Below are 12,500 nucleotides of genomic sequence, written 5' to 3'. Positions count from 1 at the left end.
GAGAGAGAGAGAGAGAGATTGTTCTAGATAAGGATCAATGATTATATATTAGAAATACAAAAAAAAGTACATTCAATATTGTTAACATTAAGACTGCCTATGGTATACGAACGACTTTTAACAGTTATTTATTCTCCTAATCATTTATTGGAGTCTATGTAAGCGTAAATACAAACATCAATATCGACTATTCAACTCTGCAATGGTAATATTGACCCTTATATTGTGGTGGCCGATGTGGTAACGCCCCTGACTGGTGAACGCCAGACTGGAGTTCGAGTCCCACAAACTCTTCAGTTCCTTTGGTTGCTGCCATCTCACCATCCTTGGGAGCTAAGGATGGGGGGTTTGGGGAAGCCTATAGGTATATCTGCTGAGTCATCAGCACCCATTCCCTGGCCCTCCTTGGTCCTAGCTTGGGTGGAGAAGGAGCTTAGGCGCTGATTACATGCATATATGGTCAGTCTCTATGGCATTGTCCTGCTTGCTAGGTCAATGTCACTGTCCCTTGCCTCTGTCATTCATGAGCGGCCTTTAAACTTTTAAACACTTGGTGCTTTACCAATTCGTGAAAAACCTGATCTCTTTGCTTTTGCTACTATCAATAAACTCTTGTTAATAATAATAATAATAATAATAATAATAATAATAATAATAATAATAATAATAATAGTCCCCCCCCCTCCCCATTGAGCCCTTAAAGAAAACGACCAGTCGTCAGCGGCAAATCCTGAATTGTGTATATCTGATTCCTCCCTCCAGCATCATCATCATCATTATCATCAGCTGACTGAGGAGCCCTTCATGGAGCGTAACGCTCAAATGGTACGGCAAACACTTCACTATTATTGCTTCCATTAATGGATCGCGTCGCTTATGATGGGCCCTGCAGCAAGCGTGACGCGAATTAAAAATGAAGGTACATTCTTAATCAGCGAATGGGTATGTTTCATTGGCCCAATTACTCCTGTAATAATGTGTCTCTCTCACCATTGAAATTGTTCATTACTGCCATACCGTCCATTAACGGATTTGCCATTCTGTAGGGCCCTGTAGGGAGCATAACGGGGATTAAGGCTATGATCGTAATGATGTGTTGCTCATTAATTTCCCTAACTATTTCTTTTTCATTTAACCATTGCCATTTATTTACAATTTGATATATTATTATTATTATTATTATTATTATTATTATTATTATTATTATTAGCTAAGCTACACTCCAAGCTGAAAAAGCAGGTTGCTATAAGCCTAAGGCCTCCAGCAGCAAAAATAACCCAGTGAGGAAAGAGAATAAGGAAACTCATGGACCAGTGTGCCTCAGTGTACCTTCAAGCTTTTCAACTCTCTCTCTCTCTCTCTCTCTCTCTCTCTCTCTCTCTCTCTCAAAATGTTCTTATCTATCCACCTATAATCAGAAATTCTCTCTAAATGTTCTTATCCATCCACCTTTAATCACAAACTCAGGAGGACGTCCGATGACCAGGAATAATGTTTCTCCCAAAAATTTCTGATCAGAGAATAATGATTTTCCAATAATCCCTGTTAACAGAATAATGTTTCCTGGGCGAATTCCTGTCAAGAGGAATCTCTTCCAAATTCTAGGCCAGCGGAAAATAATTCTCTTTATCAACTTCTGAATTCATGATGCGAGTGTTGTTTCTCCACAAATCCATATTAAGCTAAAGGTCAGCTAATAAGCTTGGCCCAAGCTTGCTTGTGGCCTGCAAGCAGTCAGGGATATGTGCTGACCATGCAAATGTAAAGTAAACATTTGGTTACTGAACACCACCGAATAAAGCAGGGATATTGACTACACACGATTATTGGTAACCACACTAAATACTAATTAAACTTCTTAATTGACCAAAGTTAACATTGTTTGTCTACACTTAAAAGTTCAAACGTCCAGCGAATGTTTTTATGTTGAACAAGCTGATATAAATCTCTCTTAATAATTTATTTATAAAAGCACTATTCTAACGTTATTACTATTCTGAAAAAAAAAAACTCTATTTAGATTTTTAATTACTTTTCTTGTAGTTTGTTTATTTCCTTTATTCATTAAGCTATTTTTCTCAGTTGGAGCCCTTCAGCTTATAGCATCCTGCTTTTCCAACTAGGGTTGTAGCTTAGATAGTAATTATAAAAATAGTAATAACGAAGTGTTAAAGTCTAGAATACATAGCTCATCCCCAACCCATTGTCATACCAAACCCAAATTTCCCACCCACCAAAGTGCAAACCGAACTCAATAGATCTCAACCGATGGGAAAAGCAGTATTGCTTCTTTCTCTACCAAAGGCTAACGAAAACTATCGAAGGAGTAATGACTCTCGTATAAATTCAGTAACAACCGACGTGCCAGGGCCTCTGCCATGCTTTCAAGATATCAAGTATCACAGAACGTGAGGATGCTATCCTTAAGAATATCGAAGAGATATATCGTCCCTTCATGACTGTATCCTGTGCTGGTGACCTTACTAAAGGATCATCCGGTATAGCAATTAAGTCCTTCCGAGTCCTTCGCGGGTGCCATCAAGGTGGACGCTTTAGTGGTTGGCGTGGGGGGCATATTTCCTCCCCCCTCCCTGCCCCCACAGGAACTACTATCTCAAACTGTTCATCGTCTGCTTCTCTCTGTCTGTACCTAATAAATATTTTATATTAATTCATATATATATATAATAAATATATATATATATATATATATATATATATATACATATATATATATATACATACATATATATATATATATATATATATAGACCCTTTCTGAATAAGGATAAAGCATATCGCCATGATAAACAAATCAGAGGAGAATCTCCATACATCACCCCTATGCCACTGGCCTGCATGGTGAGGAAAACTAGATTAAACCCGAACTTGAACTAACATGTCTGAGGCCATTGTTCTCCAGTGGACTAGAACGGCTGCATATTATATATATATATATATATATATATATAGAGAGAGAGAGAGAGAGAGAGAGAGAGAGAGAGAGAGAGAATCACAAATAATGAAATACGAACAATAAAAATGCAAAATATATAAGAATATGATGTGGAAAATAGAATAATATAGGAGATCCATCCATATCCATATACCAAGGCACTTCCCCCAATTTTGGGGGGTAGCCGACACCAACAATGAAACAAAACAAAAAGGGGACCTCTACTCTCTATGTTCCTTCAGCCTAATCAGGGACTCAACCGAGTTCAGCTGGTACTGCTAGGGTGCCACAGCCCAACCTCCCACATTTCCACCACAGATGAAGCTTCATAATGCTGACTCCCCTACTGCTGCTACCTCCGCGGTCATCTAAGGCACCGGAGGAAGCAGCAGGGCCTACTGGAACTGCGTCACAATCGCTAGCCATTCATTCCTATTTCTAGCACGCTCTCTTGCCTCTCTCACATCTATCCTCCTATCACCCAGAGCTTTCTTCACACCATCCATCCACCCAAACCTTGGCCTTCCTCTTGTACTTCTCCCATCAACTCTTGCATTCATCACCTTTTTTAGCAGACAACCATTTTCCATTCTCTCAACATGGCCAAACCACCTCAACACATTCATATCCACTCTAGCCGCTAACTCATTTCTTACACCCGTTCTCTCCCTCACCACTTCGTTCCTAACCCTATCTACTCGAGATACACCAGCCATACTCCTTACACATTTCATCTCAAACACATTCAATTTCTGTCTCTCCATCACTTTTATTCCCCACAACTCCGATCCATACATCACAGTTGGTACAATCACTTTCTCATATAGAACTCTCTTTACATTCATGCCCAACCCTCTATTATTTACTACTCCCTTAACTGCCCCCAACACTTTGCAACCTTCATTCACTCTCTGACGTACATCTGCTTCCACTCCACCATTTACTGCAACAATAGACCCCAAGTACTTAAACTGATCCACCTCCTCAAGTAACTCTCCATTCAACATGACATTCAACCTTGCACCACCTTCCCTTCTTGTACATCTCATAACGTTACTCTTACCCACATTAACTCTCAACTTCCTTCTCTCACACACCCTTCCAAATTATGTCACTCGTCGGTCAAGCTTCTCTTCTGTTTCTGCAACCAGTAAAGTATCATCTGCAAACAACAACTGATTTACCTCCCATAGGAGATGAATAAGAAAAATTGAGACACGAGTGAGGGGAACCAAATTCCCTCTCTGTCTCTGTCTGTCTGTCTGTCTCTCTCTCTCTCTCTCTCTCTCTCTCTCACTCTCTCTCTCTCTCTCTCTCTCTCTCTATGCATATATATACATATAAATCTTATACATTTGGATTTATAATAATAATAATAATAATAATAATAATAATAATAATAATAATAATAATATCAGTATCAGTAAAAGTAGTAGTATTAATACTAGTATCAACTACCTATACTAAATAATAGTATTAATACCAATATCAACTACCTATACTACAAAAGCTAATAATAACATTTACAAACAAATACAAAATAAACAGCAAAGAAAATATAACCAAACAAAGACAGCCTCTCAATCTGCCAAATTGCAGAAGGAAACAATCAGTTTCTCGCATTTCAATTATCCGTTTACCACCTGCCATTTGTCTCCCAAATAAATGACCTGGTTGCAAGCTGGGTATTGATTCACTTGTGGCAAGCAAAAATTGCAGTTTTATGTCTGGGTATGAACATATTTATGCAAAGTATTGTGACTGCGGTGATATGAATTAGGCTTTTGTGTTCGTGTATATTTGTTAGTAGTAAATACATACATATATATATATATATATATATATGTGTGTGTGTGTGTGTGTGTGTATGTGTGTGTTTGTGTGTATGTGTGTGTATGTATGTGTGTATACGAATATCTATATAAACATTATATATATATATATATATATATATACATATATACACACACACACACACACACATATATATATATATATATATATATATTTATATATTATTAATACCAGTGTACCGACCCGTTAAAAATGATGGCTAAGTATTTATAGATATAACGCTCACACACTCGCAAATTCAACCCTTCCCACCCACTCAGTCTCTAGGGCATTGTCCTTGATAGGGCAATGTCACTGTCCCTTTCCTCTATCATACATGAGAGGCCTTCAAACATTTAAACCACGGAATAACTACTCCAGCTCCCCACTACTCGAGGGACGGGGAGAGACCGAACAGTTATATGTCTTGCAATGCGCCTGTGAGCGATTGTTAAGAAATATTTGTGGGTGTATATATATATATATATATATATATGTATATATTTATATATATATATATATTTATATATATATATATATATATATATAATTATATAAAAGAACAATAAGTACAACCCTTTCCAATCCATTTCTGGACATAGACCCCATACATGTCAATTCATGCCTGGGACTTGTCCAGTTTTCACCACCATACTACCCAGAACCGATTGGTAATGGTGGGAGACTTTCATCTAATTGCTCACAGCAAACTGACCTGGTATGGTTTGCTCTTGTATAGTCAGACACTTGCTCTTTATCTTATAGAGCATATTATTATTATTATTATTATTATTATTATTATTATTATTATTATTATTATTATTATTATTATCACCACAACAAACGAAATGTACCTTAAAGCACCTGCTTTTCCCCACCAATTAGGAACTTTAACATCCGTGTTTAGTGTCATAACGCGCGGGAGATTTACGAAAGTTGTTATTAAGGCCTTATTAACTGGCTAAGCATCTACTGCCAGAGGCCATTTAAGCACCGCAATTAAACCCCGAAGGAGCAGAAACAAGACCCAACCATTTGATTTGTGGCCTCTGATAATGGCCACCCGGCCTATTCCAGATACTATTTTTATTTTATTCTATTTTTTTTTCGGTGGAGATCACTCGGGTTAAATGGTTTTGGACTAATATCATGCTTGCGTATGCAATGCCAAGGTATGATTCATGTAGTAATGCATTTCTTTACGAGCACAACACACACATATACAATATGTATATATATATATATATATATATATGTATATGTATATATATATATGTATATATATATATATATATATATATGCGTGTTTGTGTGTTTGTGTGTGTACACTAAATTTATCAATATCATGTTATAACCAGTAAATAGAAAAAAAAGTTTTTTACATATCAAAAGTTGATGTTAGAATTAAAACATTGTAGTGTTTTGTATCGCAAAGAAACCGATGTATTTTACAACAGGAGTGTCAGGATATTTCTCGTATACTCTTAAATATATATATATATATATATATGTGTGTGTGTGTGTGTGTGTGTGTGTATATATATGCATATTTATATATGTATATATATATATATATATATATACATATATCACAACAAATGCTGGCGTGCATTCCTAGTACACTGTAGGACAAAGGCCTCAGACATGTCCTTATTCATTATCATTATTATTATTTCATTACTAGCTAAGCTATAAGCCTAGCTGGATAAACAAGATGCTATAAGCTCTAGGCCTCCAACAAGGAAAAATAGCCTAGTGAGGAGAGGAATAAGGATAAAAACGATATGAAAGGTAATGAACAATTGAAATAAAATATGTTAAAAACAGTAACATCATTAACACAAATATTTCACATATAAACTATAAAAAATATTTATGTCAGCCTGTTCAACATTAAAATATTTAACGTTTGATATTTTCCCTATTCAACTACCCGAATAAGAAGATTATTCAACAATTTGGTCACAAGCGGAATAAAACTTCTAGAGTACTGTGTAGTATTGAGCTTCAAGATGGAGAAGGCCTGGCTATTAGAAATAACTTCAGGCTTAGTATTACGAACAGGATGGATCTGTCCGGGAAAATCTAAATGTAAAGGATGGTCAGAATTTTAATAGAAATCTTATGCAACATGCATAACAAACCAATTGAACGACAGTGCTAGAGATTAATTTCTAGATCAGGAATAAGAAATTTAATAGACCGTCAGTTCCTGTTCAACAAATTAAGATGAGACCAGCTGAAGACCAGACAGGAGAACAATACTGGAAACACGGTGGAATGAAAGAAAATCTTGAAGGTGTTGGGACAGTTTTCATCAGCGTGTCTGATCGCTCACGGCAAATCAACCAAGTATGGACGGCCCTGATTAGTGCAGCTTTGCTGACCATGGCAATTCCCAAACCCTTTCATTACGTTAAGGTATCCCCACTCAGAATGGGATACACACATTATATATATATACATATATATATATATATGTATATATATATATATATATATAAATACACACACACACACACACATATATATATATATATATATGTGTGTGTGTGTGTATATATATATATATATATATATACATATACATATATATATATATATATATATTTCAACGCACACATGTAAGTAATTATCTTAATTTCCTCTCTTATTCTCTTGTTTTGTAAAGGTAGATTTAATTAAAAGAGACAGCATCGCATCAGCTGCCTGCTTCCAGATCCCTCCCGTCTGGACTATAATTCTCTCTCGGAGCAACAAAAGACATTCCTGAAGCGAATTGGATCCTATTCAGGGCAATCAGATCCTTTGCCGAACGCCCCTAAAAGGATTTCAGGAAGGGAATTAGATCCTTTGTGTTTGTACAAACAAAACGGGCTCCAGGATTATCATCTTTTAATCTAATAAGCAATGAATGAGGCTAAGGCAAAAACTTCATCTCTTCCAAGTTTGAATACTTTTAATTAGGGTAAGATAATATGGCAACAGACTCACCTCTTTCAAGTGTGAATACTTTTGAATTAGGGTAAGCCATTATGGAAACAGCCCAACCTAGTTTAGGTGGCCCTATTGAATAAACCTTTACCCTTTCACCACGTTAAGTTATTCCCACTCAGAATTTATCAACACACAAATTTGTAGTGAGTAATCTTAAAATGGCCCTGTTCTGTAAGCTGCCTTGACCCGTACAATGAGTCCTCTATTTTGTAATAAAAATCACAATGTGACACCTAAGGATCGTTTAATAATAGCTATCTTCTAATAGGCAATGATGCTTAATAGCAGTGTTTGAGTTTGAATGTCAATTGCTGGCCAGACTGGTTAATTGAAATCATTGCTTGAATTGACAGTTCCATACAGTAAGAGCGCTATCTATTAAACAACAGATAAGGCTGGTTAATTAGTGCTTAAATTGTTGATTATTACCTAATATTTTGTAATAATAGACCGGCGTCTTTGATAAGAAAATGGTAATAGGTTTTTCAAGCTAAAAGTAAAACAGTATTTAAAAAATTACATTGTTTATTAATTTCAGTTATCAAGTTTTTCATAGTATTATTATCTACATGACAAATATCATTATTATTATTATTATTATTATTATTATTATTATTATTATTATTATTATTATTATTATTATTATTATTATTATTATTATTATTATTATTATTATTATAAAAGACGTTTCTGCCAATTTCATGGCCATTTACAACAACAACAAATGTAGCGGTTTTTAGCCCCTGAAGGACAAAGGCCTCAGACATATTCTTAGTTATGTCTGGGGTTTGACCAGTTTTCATTACCACGCTGAACAACTGTGAACTGGTAAGAGAGGGAAATTTTCGTCCGATGGATCACAGCAAACCAACCTAGTATGGGTGTCACTCACTAGTAGAGCTTTGATGATCATGCCAATACACAAAACGTTTCACCACGTTATGGGATACAAACTCAGGGACAAACCAATTATACTTTCCTATTCCCATATATAAAAAAACTATATTTAATTTTAATAATAATAACAGTAATAATAATAATATAAACAATAAAAATAAAATCAATAATAATAATAATAATAATAATAATAATAATAATAATAATAATAATTCATCTCGATGTATCAGCTAACATTGTCTTTGACTGAAATATCCGACTATTATCTTTTCCCTCCATACACTTTGGCATAAATTACTCATTTCCAATTCAAAATAAGTTTACCCGGATTAATTTATGAATGGAATATTCCCAGTGATGTGGATTTATTATCTGTTAAACAAAGGAACCCGAATTCTTACTGGAGCCAATATGAAAGCAATATTAATCATTGCACTGGGATTTGTTTTCAAATGGAAAACTTGACGGAGAGAGAGAGAGAGAGAGAGAGAGAGAGAGAGAGAGAGAGAGAGAGAAAATTTAAGGACATCCAGTGGAACTTCAATAATAATTAATCTCCTTTTCAGTCTCAGCATCTTTTCTTTTCCCCTGGATCCTTTTTCATCTCTCGAAGGAAAAAAAAGAGTCGGTTTTCAATGTGGTCTAAACGGAGTTAAAAAGGACAAAGTTTCCCAACAAAAAATCATTGCCAGATGAAGTTGCAACAGAGAAGCGAAGTTGCAGAAGGATTTCAACAGCTTACGCAAACTCCAGTTTTGCAACGCATATAACTCGTAAGATTGCTTTTCGTCTTAGAGAGTAATAAGTTCTCTCTCTCTCTCTCTCTCTCTCTCTCTCTCTCTCTCTGCACACACACACACACACGCGCGCACATGTGTATATATATATATATATATATATATGTGTGTGTGTGTGTGTGTGTATCTATACGCATACCTTGATAATTCTCCGGAGGATAATCCATGTGCGATTTCAATACCTTCTCATCTATCCCTCCATTGCTAATGACGGCGGTAAAACCCCTTGGTAATATAAATCCCTTCAACCCTTTGTCAGTAAGTTATGCACATTTTGTTTATGGGAAATGTATTATAGTGTATTCTTATTTCATCATAATACAATATGCAGATTTATCAAGGAGATTGATAGTTTTTGATATTGTGTGAAGTTACATTTAACGGTAATGCTGATGGCATATATAATTGTAATAACTGTAAGATAATAAAAAAAAAATGTAATTAATAATACAGAAATAATAAAAGAATAGTATTTATATAATAGAAAACAATTCTGCTATATTGATAATAGTTCTATAACAAAGAATAAGTCTTTTTATAGTTTATATATGATATATTTGTTTTAATGTTTATTTTATTTGTTCATTATTTCTCATATCGTTTATTCATTTTCTTATTTCCTTTCCTCACTTGATTATTTTTCTCTGTTGGAACCCTTGGGCATATAGCATCCTGCTTTTTTAACTGGGGTTGTAGCGTAGCTAGTAATAATAATAATAATAATAATAATAATAATAATAATAATAATTTCATACAAATTTATCAAGAAAATACAAAGACCGATATTGAAAATCAACAGTTCTTATTTGCACTACTACTACTACTACTAGTACTACTACTACTACTACTACTACTACTACAACTATAATAATAATAATAATAATAATAATAATAATAATAATAATAACAGATATCACTATCACCACTTTGATAAAAGATAACACCATTCCCATAATGGAGCAAAATATTCATGAGATACAAGATATTCTGGTGATCACGCCTCGATGAGTAAAGATATTAATAACCCTTCGACGTATATTGATAATCTTCACAGCACATAACTTCATTTCCTTTGTTCGGTCAAACAAAACTCCGATCGAGTAAACATTCCATGAAAAATTGCATTTTACACTGCGTAATGCAAGACGAAATCGCATCCCTGTCTTCTTATATGCAGAAGCTATCCTAAGGTATAAAGGCCGCTCATGAGTAGCATAGCTAGGGGACAATTACAATGCCCTAAAAGCTGACCGTATTATTATTATTATTAATATTATTATTATTATTATTAGAAGCTAAGCTTGAACCCTAATTGGAAAAAGAAAGATGCTATAAGCCCAAGGGCTCCAACAGGGAAAAATAGCCCACTGAGGAAAGGAAACAACGAAATAAATAAACTACAATATATGTAAAAAACAATGAAAATAAAAGTATTTTAAGAATAGTAGCATTAAATTTGATCTTCAATATACTGTATAAACTATAAAAACTCCAACAAAACAAGAGGAAGAGAAATTAGACAAAATAGTGTGCCCAAGTGCACCCTCAAGCAAGGGAACTCTAATCCAAGACAGTGTAAGGCCATGGTACAAAGGCTGTGGCACTACCTAAGACTAGAGAACAATGGTTTGATTTTGTTGTGTCCTCCTCCTAAAAGAGCTGCCCGTATATGATCTGCATCCGTGCACCCTCTCCATCCAAGCTTGGACCAGGGAGGGTTACGCAATGGCTGCTGATGATTCAGCTGTGAGACCTATAAGCTCCCCTCAAAACCAGCCCCCCCTCCTTCCTTAGCTCACATGGATGGTGAGGCTGCAGATACTACAATAAACTATAGAGCTTGAGAAGTTTTTGAACCCGAGTCTGACAGAACGCCAGACAGGGACTTTTCCATTAGGCTATCACAACCCTAAAGTCTTTTAGTATCCCAGGCTCGAAGAATTAGAGACAGCGAAACGAAGAAAAGACGCAGGAAGCGAGTTCCAAAGATCAGCAGTGGCTAAACATATTATCTTTGGAAGATTACGAATTTGTATTGGGTAATGGTAGGAGGAGGTGGCCTTAGGTGTGTTACCTAAAGTAATAAAGGAGAAAAAAAGATCTCTATATAACAGAAGGTTCGGTATAATCATATATATATATATATATATATATATGTGTGTGTGTGTGTGTGTGTTTGTGTGTGTGTGTGTATGTATATATATGCACATATATTTATACCTTAACGTGGTGAAAGGGTTTGTTTATCATCAAGATCAGTAAAGCTGTACTAGTCAGGGCCACCCATATTAGGTTGGTTTGCTGTGAGCAATCAGACGAAAATCTCCGTCCATCACCAACCCACCCTGGTCAGCATGATGATAAAAACTGTCCAAACCCCAGGTATGAATAAGGGCATGACTGAGGCTTTTTTCATGCAATGGACTTTAAACCACTGCGTTTACTGATGTTTATTCAGTAAATGTAAATCCATCTATTTCTTATCATCAATACCTTACAAATGGCGTGCGTTCAAATGCGATTTTGGCTATAATTTTTTGGCCTAATTCTAAGAATTGCGATAAAATGCTGTCAGATAAGGAACTCACTAAGAATATTATTATTATTATTATCATTATCATTATCATTATCATTATTATTATTATTATTATTATTATTATTATTATTATTATTATTATTATTTTTATCATTATTAGCCTAGCTGCAACCCTAGTTGAATAGCAGGATGGTATAAGCCCTAGGGCTCCAACATGGAGAATAGCCCAGTGATGAATTAAAATAAGAAAATAGAAAGTAAATAAACAGACTCGATTTTATAACCTCCTTGGCAGAGGTAATAAACTATATAAGATGTAATAATTAATTATCACAAAATAGTTTAAGATCAATAAGTTAAAAGAGATATTTCATATATTAATTATGAGGAGAGACATAAGTCCTCCTGTTCAACATAAAAACATTCGCTGTAAGTTTGGACTTTTGAGTTCCACTGATTCAACTGCCTGATCAGGAAGATCATT

At 34.9% G+C, this 12,500-nt stretch overlaps 1 protein-coding gene across 1 annotated transcript in view; it reads right to left on the bottom strand.

Annotated features, from left to right (window-relative positions):
* The window catches only part of LOC137619018 (uncharacterized), a 124,562-nt gene that overhangs the window by 71,100 nt on the left and 40,962 nt on the right, over positions 1-12,500 (bottom strand). The window lies entirely within an intron of this gene.

This window comes from Palaemon carinicauda, chromosome 25, assembly GCF_036898095.1.
Source record: "Palaemon carinicauda isolate YSFRI2023 chromosome 25, ASM3689809v2, whole genome shotgun sequence".
Lineage (NCBI taxonomy): Eukaryota > Metazoa > Arthropoda > Malacostraca > Decapoda > Palaemonidae > Palaemon > Palaemon carinicauda.
The sequence above is the reverse complement of the archived record's forward strand: the minus strand, read 5'-3'. Positions and strand labels throughout refer to the sequence as shown.